General features: G+C 53.9%; 1 protein-coding gene and 2 non-coding genes across 3 annotated transcripts in view; all 3 read left to right on the top strand.

Moving 5' to 3' along the window:
- Positions 1-12,984, top strand: part of LOC144260047 (uncharacterized) — a 317,403-nt gene that overhangs the window by 268,240 nt on the left and 36,179 nt on the right. The window lies entirely within an intron of this gene.
- LOC144261669 (U1 spliceosomal RNA) lies at positions 7,879-8,042 on the top strand. The gene has a single exon (XR_013345375.1). It is a non-coding gene; the product is annotated as a U1 spliceosomal RNA (small nuclear RNA).
- On the top strand, positions 12,809-12,969 carry LOC144261673 (U1 spliceosomal RNA). The gene has a single exon (XR_013345378.1). It is a non-coding gene; the product is annotated as a U1 spliceosomal RNA (small nuclear RNA).

Raw genomic sequence — 12,984 nt, forward strand, 5'->3', positions numbered from 1 at the left:
ACGTTGGTTTATAGTCTCCTGGATTAGTCGGGGGTCTGGTTGATTTTTTATTCTTTCCTGGGCTGTTAGCTCTGACCTGCTCTCTAGTCTCTTTTTCGGGGGTTGGGCTACTGTTTTCTTTTGCCCTGAGGGGTGCAGCCTGGCTGCTCTGCCTCTTTCCCTGCTTGCAGCTTATTGCCATTTCCTCCTTCTTGGGCTCTTCTTCTTCTGACGGGAGAACGGCCTGTCAAACGCACTTATCTCACCTGGATCTTTCACACCATTGTCTGGGGTATCATTGGTGCATCGCACCTACCTCTGAGAGGGAACTTGTGTATTGCACCATGCTTGGGGCGGGGGTTGACCTGGGAATGTGGCAGGGGAGTTTCACTTGGAGACCTGAGAGCCTGTCACCTGAGCCAGGGGGAGGTGACACCTCTGCCCGGGAATGTGAACAGAGGGTGCAGGAGGGAGCCTGCTGGGGGGGGGGGTAGTTTCATTTTGGGGCTGGGTGGAGGAACGCAGGGAACCCCAGTGCTGGGGTCTAAGCTCCCTGCTCCCCCAGAAGGACTTGGCTGACGGGTCCCGGGGGTACCCACAAGCTCTGTTTTGGACTGTGTTCCTGTTGTCCAATAAACCTTCTGTTTTACTGGCTGGCTGAGAGTCTCAGTGAATCCCAGGAAGAGGGGTGCAGGGCCTGGACTCCCCCACACTCCGTGACAACTGGTGGTAGCGGTGGGATGTACTGCACCCTGTGAACAGCGCTTCCTGCATTAAGTGACTGGGGAACAGTAAAACGAAGGGGGATTGACGGGGACCAGGCGTGCTGAAGATTCAGAGAGAGACAGTTTGAGGGGGCGGTTAACCCCTAGGAGTGTGTGACCAGAGAGAAGGATTTTGCAGTAAAAGGATCCCCCGCGGGATTGCAGCGAGTGGTCCCAGGGATGGAGGAGTCTGCAGCTCGACCCTGGCAAAGAGGTGGTGACCTCAGGAAGGACTGGCAGACAAGGGGTTTTCCCTGGAAACCGTGGAAAGCTGCCCAGGCCTGCGAGTGGCCAGCAGGGAGATGTACGCTAAAGGCCTTAAGAGCGACCCGGTGGAGCTGTGCAGGCAGAGGGGGCTGCGCATCGGGAGGTCCACCAAGGAACAGCTGATTGCCCAGTTGGAGGAAAGCAATCGCTTGGATGACCCGATCCCTGTCCCTGAGGGAAGCCGCCCGGGGGACACAGCGTGGGCCCTGGGGCCTGACTGGGCTGGGAGGGGTCAGACTGCTGCCAAGGACATCCCGAGACCCTTCCTACCTAGGCCTGGGGAAGGGGTTGGGGGAAGCCCAGCGAATACCGAGGGCACCCTGACCCCGGCAGCCAGCAGGGGATCCTCCCGGCAGAGCTCCCCATCCCTGGAGCGGATGCAGCTGGAATGGGAGAGGGAGATGAAAATGAGGGAGCTGGAGGATCATGAAAAACAATTTAAGCATGAGGAGAAACAATGTCAACATGAGCAGGAGGAGGAGGAGAAGGAGAGGGAACGTCAGGAGAAGGAGAGGGAACCTCAGGAGAAGGAGAAACAAAGACAGCATGAACTGGAGCTGGCCAGAATAAGGAGCAGTGGGGCCCCGGCTGTGGTGAATGTGGGGGGACCCAAGACTGCAAGGAACTTTGATAAGTGCTTGATAAGTGCTTCCTGGCCAAGCGGAAGGAGGGGGAGGACATAGATAGCTTCCTGACGGCCTTTGAGAATGCCTGCAAGATGCATAGGGTTGACCCTGCAGACAGGCTCCAGTTTCTCACCCCCTTACTGGACCCCAAAGCCGTGGAGGTGTACAGCCAAATGACAGGGGCGGAGGCAGGGGACTATAAACTATTCAAACAGGCCCTGCTCCGTGAGTTTGGGCTGACCCCCGAGATGTACCGGAGAAGGTTCCGGAGTCAGCGTAAAACGCCTGAGGTCACATACCTACAACTGGTCAACCGGATGCAGGGATATGCCCGCAAGTGGACAGCTGGGGCCCAAGCTAAAGAGGACCTGCTTGACCTAATCGTACTGGAGCAACTGTATGAACAGTGCCCTTCCGACCTGAGGCTGTGGTTGGGGGACAAAAAGCTGGCGAACCCCCAGCACGCAGGGCAGCTGGCCGATGAGTTTGTGAACAGTCGGTCAGGGGGTAGCTGGGAGGAGTCCCAAAAGAACAGGCCCCCCCCGATGGAGAGAGAGAGTCACCAGGGGGCCTCCCAGCGGGGAAATAGGGAGAACCCCCTCCCAAGGGGAACGCCTGGCGTCGGGCCCCTCCGACCCGCTCGAGGGGACCAACGTGACCTGAGCTGCTATCACTGTGGCCAGAGAGGCCACGTACGGACCCAGTGCCCCAGGCTCAGGGACAGACTGAGCAGACCCAACCTACCCAGGGTTAACTGGGTAGGGACCTAGCTGGACGAGGGGCAGACGACCCAAGCAAGGGGGGCTACCAGTTTACCACCTGCTCGGGAGGAAAGAGTACCCCCGGCCAGCTCCGCCAGAGGGCTGGAGGCTCTGGACTCAGGGTGCTCGGTTTACAGGGTGGGCGCGGGGCTGTCCCTCCGGAGAGAGTGCCTTGTTCCCCTGGAGGTGGATGGGAGGAAGATCAATGGATACTGGGATACGGGCGCGGAGGTGACGCTGGCCCGGCCCGAGGTGGTGGCCCCAGATTGGGTGGTGCCCAACACCTACCTGACTCTGACAGGGGTGGGCAGGACCCCGTTCAAGGTGCCTGTGGCAAGGGTACACCTGAAATGGGGGGCCAAGGAGGGCCCCAAGGACGTGGGGGTGCACCACCATTTGCCCACTGAGGTTTTGATGGGGGGAGACCTAGAGGACTGGCCAAGCAACCCCCAGACCACCCTGGTTGTGACCCATAGCCAGAGCCGGTGAGGGGCACTGCGCCCTGACCTTGGGGAGGGTACCACACCGGAGCCGCAGGGGATAGCTCAGTGGTGTGAGCATTGGCCTGCTAAACCCAGGGTTGTGAGTTCAATCCTTGAGGGGGCCATTTAGGGATTTGGGGCAAAAATTGGGGATTGGTCCTGCTTTGAGCAGGGGGTTGTACTAGATGACCTTCTGAGGTCCCTTCCAACCCTGATATTCTATGTTTCTATTAAAATATATATTGAATGGACATAGGACCCTACCCTGGTGGGGAGGGAGCGCCGAGGGGCACGGCTCAGAGAGGCTGTGGCCTCAGACCCAGCCAATGAGACCCTCAGACCCTTCCCCAGCCACTGCATTCCAGGCCGAGTTGCAAAAAGATCCCTCCTTGAGGAAGCTCAGGGACCTGCCCGACCTCAGTGTGGTACGGACCATGAGGACAGGTTGCCAGGAGAGGTTCCTGTGGGTGAAGGGGTTCCTGTACCGAGAATGGGCTCCCCCAGGGGAAGTGGAGTCCTGTGGGATCAGGAGGCAGCTGGTGGTCCCCCAGAAGTATCGCCGCAAGCTCCTGCACCTGGCCCATGACATCCCCCTCACAGGGCACCAGGGAATCCGGCGCACCCGGCAGAGGTTGCTACAGAACTTTTACTGGCCCAGGGTCTTTACCACGGTCCGGCAGTATTGCCGATCCTGTGACCCCTGTCAGAGGCTGGGGAAGGCCCAGGACAAGGGGAAAGGGCCTTTGCCCATCATAGAGGAGCCTTTCCAGAAGGTGGCCATGGACATCGTGGGACCTCTGAGCAAGACGACCCGGTCGGGGAAGAAATACATTCTGGTGGTGGTAGATTTTGCCACTCGCTACCCCGAGGCAGTGCCCTTAGCTTGCATTGAAGCAGACACCGTGGTGGATGCGCTCCTGACTATTTTCAGCCGAGTGGGGTTCCCCAAGGAAGTCTTGACAGACCAAGGGTCCAACTTCATGTCGGCCCTGCTCTGGTGCTTGTGGGAGAAATGTGGGGTCCGGCACGTATGGGCCTCAGCTTATCACCCCCAGTCCAATGGGCTGGTGGAGAGGTTCAATGGGACACTAAAGATGATGCTGAAAATCTTTATGAACCAGCACCCGCAGGATTGGGACAAGTACTTACCTCACCTGCTGTTCGCGTACAGGGAGGTGCCCCAGGAGTCTACCGGATTTTCGCCTTTCGAACTGTTATATGGAAGGAGGGTGAGGGGCCCCCTGGACCTGATGAGAGACGAGTGGGAGGGGAAGGCCACTCCCGATGGAGAGTCAGTGGGGGAGTATGTCCTGATCTTCCGAGAGAGACTGGCTGAACTCATGGGCCTGGCCAGGGAGAATCTGGCCAGAGCCCAGAAGAAGCAGAAAGTCTCATATGACTGCACGGCGCGGGCCCGTGCCTACGCCACCGGGGATCCGGTGATGGTTCTCATCCCCGTGAGAAAGAACAAACTACAGGCCGCCTGGCAGGGCCGTTTCAAGGTTGTCAAGCAGCTCAGTGAGGTAAACTATCTGGTGGAGCTGTCGAACCGGGCGCACCACCGCCGGGTGTACCATGTGAATATGATGAAGGCATATTATGCCAGGGAGAATGTGGTGTTGGCCGTGTGTGGACAGTGGGAGGAGCAGGGAGATGACCCTTTAGTAGATCTATTCCCTGGGACCAGAGCTGGTTCCTCCCAGGAAACAATTCCTCTCTCGGATCAGCTAACCCCTGCCCAGCAAGCTGAGGTCAGGGGGGTGCTGCATCCGTACCGACAGCTGTTTTCCACCCAGCCTGGACACACTAATCTGACTGTCCACCGGGTGCAGACAGGGTCACAGGGAAAACTGCTCAGGACCTGGAAAGAGAGGTCCGGGACATGCTGGCTTTGGGGGTGATCCAGCCATCTGCTGCCCCTTGGGCTTCGCCTGTGGTGCTGGTCCCCAAAAAGGACGGGTCAGTCCGGTTCTGTGTGGACTATCGTAAGCTCAATGCCATCACTGTATCGGATGCCTACCCCATGCCCAGGCCGGACGAGCTCCTAGACAAGCTGGGAGGAGCTCGGTACCTTACCACCATGGACCTTACAAAGGGCTACTGGCAAGTGCCGCTGGATGCAGATGCCTGGCTGAAATCGGCCTTTATCACCCCTCTGGGGCTCTACAAGTTCCTGACCCTGCCTTTCGGCCTCAAGGAAGCGCCGGCCACCTTCCAGTGCCTGGTGGATCAGCTACTGAGGGGGATGGAGAGTTTTGCCGTGGCGTATATTGATGACATCTGTGTCTTTAGCCAGACCTGGGAGGACCACGTGTCCCAGGTTAGACAACTGCTGGACCGACTCCAGGGGGCTGGGCTGACTGTAAAAGCAGAGAAGTGCAAGGTGGGGATGGCTGAAGTATCTTACCTTATCTTACCTGGGCCATCGTGTGGGGAGCGGCCACCTAAAGCCGGAACCAGCCAAGGTGGAGGTGATCAGAGACTGGCCCGCTCACCACACCAAAAAGCAGGTCTAAGCCTTTATTGGGTTGGCAGGATACTATCGAAGATTTGTGCCCCACTTTAGCGCCATCACCACCCCCATCACTGATCTATGCAAGAAGGGGAAGCCAGACAAGGTGGTCTGGACTGAGCAGTGCCAGGAGGCTTTCCGGGCGCTGAAGGAGGCTCTGGTCAGTGGCCCAGTTCTGGCAAACCCAGACTTTGACAAGCCCTTTGTGGTGTTCACCGACGCCTCCGACACGGGACTGGGGGCAGTGTTAATGCAGGAGGATGAAAAGGGGGAGAGACACCCCATCGTGTACGTGAGGAAGAAGTTGCTACCCCGGGAGCAACACTACGTGGCCATCAAGAAGGAGTGCCTGGCCATGGTGTGGGCCCTCAAGAAACTAGAGCCCTATCTCTTCGGGTGACACTTCACTGTCTACACCGACCACTCTCCCCTGACCTGGCTGCACCAGATGAAAGGAGCCAACGCCAAACTCCTGAGGTGGAGCCTGCTCCTGCAGGATTAGGACATGGACGTGGTCCACGTGAAGGGAAGGGCCAACCTGATAGCGGATGCGCTGTCCCGGAGAGGGGGCCCCGAACTTCCCCAGGTCACTGGTCAGCGTGACCCCGCTCAGTTCAGTCTCGAAGGGGGGAGAGATCAAACATAAGATACTTACAGTTTCACACAATACCAATCCAGTTCCTTGCTGCTTCCTGTCTAACCTCTGCACACATACGGTATACCCTCCCTACCCTGAGCTGATGCTCGACTTTTGCGCTCAGTACAGGAAAACGAGAACTGAGAGGTAAGCTGTGCAGGGAACTTTTCCTCAACCTGCACTCCACTCCCCAAGGGCCTTTCGGGGTCTCCTATGGACTTCAAGTTTCATTTGATTTCCAAGGTTTATGGTCTCATTAATTAGCCATCTCTCCTAAGGCAGGGATCCTACCTCTCAGACCAAAGATCGATTGCCCAAAAGAGCTAAGAAACAGAACTAAAGCTGAGCACTAGGCAGCATGAGCATCGAGAATCTGACTGTGCCCTGGCAAGTTCAACGCTGCCGAAAGAAATCAGAAAAGAAGGGGCTCATCAGGTCCCCCTGCTAGCATCCAAATCTGGTGTCTAGTCAATGTGCTGGGAAATAAGGAAAAGGAAATGAATAAAGAAGTCAGGAAATAACAAGGAAATGAAGAGGTTTGTTGAACGGGTTTCTGTCCGAATTACCATCTTCCCAGCTAGCAATCAAAGTTAAAGACCTAAAGTCAACCTATCGGCATCAGTACAGATTGTTAGATGGAAATTAACCCCATCTAACAAGTGTTAAGTGCCTGCAAGCAGCGTGCAGACCGTTTAAAAGCACCGTAATGAGAGGCTCGGATGTAATGTATGCCCTAAATCAGAAAGGACAATAGGAGGACCAGAAGAACGCCACCCTAGGTAAACGGCAGAGTAATGGAGGCTGTTAGAGGCAAAAAGTCATCCTTCAAAAATTGGAAATCATAATCCTAGTGAGGATAATAGGAAGGTGCACGAACTCTGGCCGGTTAAGTGTCAAAGTCTAACAAGTTAGGCCAAGAAAGAATCTGAGAAGCAACGTGCTAACGACGCAAAAGCGAACCAGAAGAATGTTTTTAAGTACATCAGAAGCAGGCAGCCTGCCCAAGGGGCAGTGGGGCCACTAGCTGCCGAAGGAGGAGTCTAGGAAGACGAGGCCATTGCAGAGAAGCCCCACGAATTCTTTGCAGCGCCGGTCACTGCAGAGGACGGGGGGGGGAAGGAGAGTCCCACATGGGAGCGGTCCTTCTTGGGTGACAAATGTGACGTGCCCCTACCCCCCACCTCGGGGGGTCACTCGCGTATCGCACCATCCTCGGGGGGGTCACTGGGGGGTCACCGGGGTCTCACACCCACCTCTGCGGGGGGGGGGGGCGAAACGCGGCGTCTTCCCCCCCACCTCCCCCCGGCAGAGGCGGGGCCCCGATCCCGGCTGTGCCCGGGTCTCTCCGGGAGCCTGGACCCCGGGCCGGGCGGCTACGGCTCAAGGGCCGCCGGGCTCTGGCACGTTACTGAGGCCGGGGGCGGCTCGGCCCCCCCGCCGCGGGGAGCAGGCCCGGCCGGACCGGGCGGCCCTTGGGCCAGGGCGCCTGGCGGGGGAGGGGCGGCCGCGGGGCTCGGAGCGCGGGGGAGGCGGGGCGGGCCAGGGGAGAGCGCCGGGCCCGGCCCGGGCAGGCGGGGGCGGGGCCCGAGAGGGGGCGGAGCCGCGTGAGGCCGTATGCAGATCTATGTGCGAGCAGAGCACTGTGGGAGCGGGAGCCGGCTGCCGAGCGGGGCCCGAATTCGGCAGCCGGGGCTCGGCGGGGAGAAGGGTGGGGCCCGGGGACACGCGGGGCAGGTCGCGGCAGTGGGGGCCGGCGCGGGCGGGGCCGGCGGGCGTGTCGCGGCGGGCCCCACCGTGGGTTGAGAGTGCGGGGCGAGCGAGGGCGGGCGGCGGCCGGGGCTGCCCGAGTCATACTTACCTGGCAGGGGAGACACCATGATCACGAAGGTGGTTTTCCCAGAGCGAGGCTCATCCATTGCACTGCGGGTGTGCTGACCCCTGCGATTTCCCCAAATGCGGGAAACTCGACTGCATAATTTGTGGTAGTGGGGGACTGCGTTCGCGCTCTCCCCTGGCGTGCGGTGAAAGACAGACAAACCTGCTCAGCGGCCGCTGTCTTGACTTGGGGGGGGGAGCGTGCGGGCCTTTTAGCTTCTGAATAGCCTTTGCCGTGTTTGCATTTTCTGTACTTGGGTTTATAACTCGCTAAGTTCGGTGTTAGTTGGGGATCTAGTTGCTTTCTTGTTCTTTTCTGGGCTGTTCTATCTGATCTGCTCTTCAGTCTATATGTGTGGGGTTTGAGCTACTGTTTTGTTTTGCCCTGAGGGGTGCAGCCTGGCTGCTCTGCCTCTTTTCCTGTTTCCAGCTTTTTGCCTATTCCTCCTTCTTGGGCTTTTCTTCCTCTGACGGGAGAACAGACTGTCAAACACACTTGTCTCACTGGGTTTCTTTGCACTATCGTCTGGGGGATCATTGGTGTATCGCACCCACCTCTATGAGGTCACTTGTGTATCGCACCATCCTTTTCGGGGGGGGGAGGGGTCACTGGTGGATCGCACCCACCTTGGGGGGGGTCACTGGTGGATCGCACCCACCTTGGGGGAGGGGGGTCACTGGTGTTGTTATACCAATAAAATAAAAACTGGGAAGATCTTATTAAAGGGGAAAAGGCAAAATGCCACATTTATTGTGACAGGTTTCAGAGTAACAGCCGTGTTAGTCTGTATTTGCAAAAAGAAAAGGAGTACTTGTGGCACCTTAGAGACTAACCAATTTATTTGAGCATGAGCTTTCGTGAGCCACAGCTCACTTCATCAGATGCATACCGTGGAAACTGCAGCAGACTTTATATATACACAGAGAATATGAAACAATACCTCCTCCCACCCCACTGTCCTGCTGGTAATAGCTTATCTAAAGTAATCGTCAGGTTAGGCCATTTCCAGCACAAATCCAGGTTTTCTCACCCTCCACCCCCCCACACAAATTCACTCTCCTGCTGGTGATAGCCCATCCAAAGTGACAACTCTTTACACAATGTGCATGATAATGAAGTTAGGCCATTTCCTGCACAAATCCAGGTTCTCTCACTCCCTCACCCCCCTCCAAAAACCACCCCCATACACACACAAACTCACTCTCCTGCTGGTAATAGCTCATCCAAACTGACCACTCTCCAAGTTTAAATCCAAGTTAAACCAGAACATCTGGGGGGGGGGGGGAGATTAGGAAAAAATAAGAGGAAATAGGCTACCTTGCATAATGACTTAGCCACTCCCAGTCTCTATTTAAGCCTAAATTAATAGTATCCAATTTGCAAATGAATTCCAATTCAGCAGTTTCTCGCTGGAGTCTGGATTTGAAGTTTTTTTGTTTTAAGATAGCGACCTTCATGTCTGTGATTGCGTGACCAGAGAGATTGAAGTGTTCTCCGACTGGTTTATGAATGTTATAATTCTTGACATCTGATTTGTGTCCATTTATTCTTTTACGTAGAGACTGTCCAGTTTGACCAATGTACATGGCAGAGGGGCATTGCTGGCACATGATGGCATAAATCACATTGGTGGATGTGCAGGTGAACGAGCCTCTGATAGTGTGGCTGATGTTATTAGGCCCTGTGATGGTGTCCCCTGAATAGATATGTGGGCACAATTGGCAACGGGCTTTGTTGCAAGGATAAGTTCCTGGGTTAGTGGTTCTGTTGTGTGGTATGTGGTTGTTGGTGAGTATTTGCTTCAGGTTGCGGGGCTGTCTGTAGGCAAGGACTGGCCTGTCTCCCAAGATTTGTGAGAGTGTTGAGTCATCCTTTAGGATAGGTTGTAGATCCTTAATAATGCGTTGGAGGGGTTTTAGTTGGGGGCTGAAGGTGACGGCTAGTGGCGTTCTGTTATTTTCTTTGTTAGGCCTGTCCTGTAGTAGGTAACTTCTGGGAACTCTTCTGGCTCTATCAATCTGTTTCTTTACTTCCGCAGGTGGGTATTGTAGTTGTAAGAAAGCTTGACAGAGATCTTGTAGGTGTTTGTCTCTGTCTGAGGGGTTGGAGCAAATGCGGTTGTATCGCAGAGCTTGGCTGTAGACGATGGATCGTGTGGTGTGGTCAGGGTGAAAGCTGGAGGCATGCAGGTAGGAATAGCGGTCAGTAGGTTTCCGGTATAGGGTGGTGTTTATGTGACCATGGTTTATTAGCACTGTAGTGTCCAGGAAGTGGATCTCTTGTGTGGACTGGACCAGGCTGAGGTTGGTGGTGGGATGGAAATTGTTGAAATCATGGTGGAATTCCTCAAGGGCTTCTTTTCCATGGGTCCAGATGATGAAGATGTCATCAATATAGCGCAAGTAGAGTAGGGGCTTTAGATGTTTATTGGGGTGAACTTCCAGCAAGCTTAAATACAAGTTCCTTTTTCCTTATTTTCGAATCCCAACTTACTTCCTGTTTGGCCCTAATTTATATAGTAATATTCTTAGCTATACCTTAACCAATCATTCTACTGAAATTTAACTAACCAATCCTAACATATTGTAACATGATTAGCTAACCAATTATATCCCACCACCTTAATTAGATTACACCCAGCAAAATTAATTATACAGCAGACAGAAACAATCACAGGACCAGACAGAGATTATACAGACAAACAATAGCAAAGTGGGAACTATAATGACAAAACAACACAGAAGTGAGGATTTCCCATCCCAGCTATTGATAAGTGAGTTCTTGCCAGACAGGATGCTATCAAACTAAGTTTCCTTTTACATTTTCTAGGCACTTCCCTTTCTCTGGAGGTGATAGGATACAATCCTGTCCTGATAGTGCCTGACAGCCCAATAGCACCTTATTTCAATGTGACTAGTTTGGAATGTGAGGAGGTGACCGGTCGCTTCCAAGCTTATGGCTGCCTCTGCTGCTTAGCCAAAGGCCTTAGCCTAAGAACAGGGCCTCCGACTGTCACAGTAAGAGAAGGCCCTTACACCAGCAGACAGTGATTTTGATTCTTTTTTTTATACCTCTAGAACTAGCCAAGTGATAAGAATACCCCTAAATTCTTAAAGTACAGGCCTTTGCAGACAGGCCTGAATATCTATATCCTAACAGAAGGGACCTCAGGAGGTCATCTCGTCCAATCCCCTGCTCAAAGCAGGACCAATCCCCAACTAAATCATCCCAGCCAGGGCTTTGTCAAGCCTGACCTTAAAAATATCTAAGGAAGGAGATTCCACCACCTCTCTAGGTAACACATTCCAGTGTTTCACCACCCTCCTAGTGAAAACGTTTTTCCTAATATCCAACCTAAACCTCCCCCACTGCAACTTGAGACCATTAGCCCTTGTCCTGTCATCCGCTACCACTGAGAATAGTCTAGATCCATCCACTTTGGAACCCCCTTTCAGGTAGTTGAAAACAGCTATCAAATCCCCCCTCATTCTTCTCTTGTGAAGACTAAACAATCCCAGTTCCCTCAGCCTCTCCTCATAAGCCATGTGTTACAGTCCCCTAATCATTTTTGTTGCCCTCCGCTGGACTCTTTCCAATTTTTCCACATCCTTCTTGTAGTGTGGGGCCCAAAACTGGACACAGTACTCCAGATGAGGCCTCACCAATGAGGAATAGAGGGGAATGATCACGTCCCTCAATCGGCTGGCAATGCCCCTACCTATACATCCCAAAATGCCATTGGCCTTCTTGGCAACAAGGGCACACTCTTGACTCATATCCAGCTTCTCGTCCACTGTAACCCCAGGTCCTTTTCTGCAGAACTGCTGCCGAGCCATTCGGTCCCTAGTCTGTAGCAGTGCATTGGGTTCTTCCATCCTAAGTGCAGGACTCTGCACTTGTCCTTGTTGAACCTCATCAGATTTCTTTTGGCCCAATCCTCTAATTTGTCTGGGTCCCTCTGTATCCTATCCCTGCCCTCCAGCGTATCTACCACTCCTCCCAGTTTAGTGTCATCTGCAAACTTGCTGAGGGTGCAATCCACACCATCCTCCAGATCATTTATGAAGATGCTGAACAAAACCGGCCCCAGGACCGACCCCTGGGGCACTCCACTTGATACCGGCTGCCAACTAGACATGGAGCCATTGATACCCGTTGAGCCCAACAAGACGTCTTATTAAAGGGACAAGGCAAAATGCCACATTTATTGTAAATATAATAATAAAAAGAAATATATAAAAAAACCCTCAAACTGTTGTATTGCTGCTTATTCCTTACTTAACTATATATATATATATTCATTCATTCATTCATTCATACCAGTTCTGCATAGGGGTTATAGTTACCAGCCTTAGAGTTGCTCATGCCAAGCCACTGGCCAGGTGGCCTGGACATGAGGAGGGAGCAGGGCCTTGTCAGATGCTCATCTGATGCTCCTGGAAGTTGGTTTGCAGAATCAGACCCCAAAGTTCTCACTTTTTAGAGTCTATTTTTATAGGAATTTCTTCCTATGCCAGTCTATGGGAATTGCTTCATCATGCTGTTGCTGAATCAATCAGCAGATGGCAAATTCCTGACGGCTCCGTGCTGGCAGATGTTATCTTGGTCTTTGGTTCTCCCATCCTTGAGGCTGTTGGGTGGATTCCAGTCTGCGCTCCAGAGGTCCTCTGGTTATTTCCACTTGACGCCTTCTTCAGCCGATGGACGCTGGCACCTCCCTGATCATTCAGTTATTATCCACACCAAGCATCCATCCACATACATCCTCTGTCTCTATTTTAATCACAATTGTTAACAAAGCGAGAGGAATACAACACAAGGACGGGGAGTCTCTGGGTGCTGTTTCCGTTGTTACAGAGTATTGCTTTGAGTCTCTCTCTGTGTGTGAGTAGTTGTTGTTACAAAGAATTGCTTTGAGAACAGATTCTGCCTTAGAACATGGTTTTCCCAGGGCGAGGCTCATCCATTGCACTGCGGGTGTGCTGACCCCTGCGATTTCCCCAAATGCGGGAAACTCGACTGCATAATTTGTGGTAGTGGGGGACTGCGTTCGCGCTCTCCCTGGCGTGCGGTGAAAGAC

Source organism: Eretmochelys imbricata, chromosome 2, assembly GCF_965152235.1.
Source record: "Eretmochelys imbricata isolate rEreImb1 chromosome 2, rEreImb1.hap1, whole genome shotgun sequence".
Lineage (NCBI taxonomy): Eukaryota > Metazoa > Chordata > Testudines > Cheloniidae > Eretmochelys > Eretmochelys imbricata.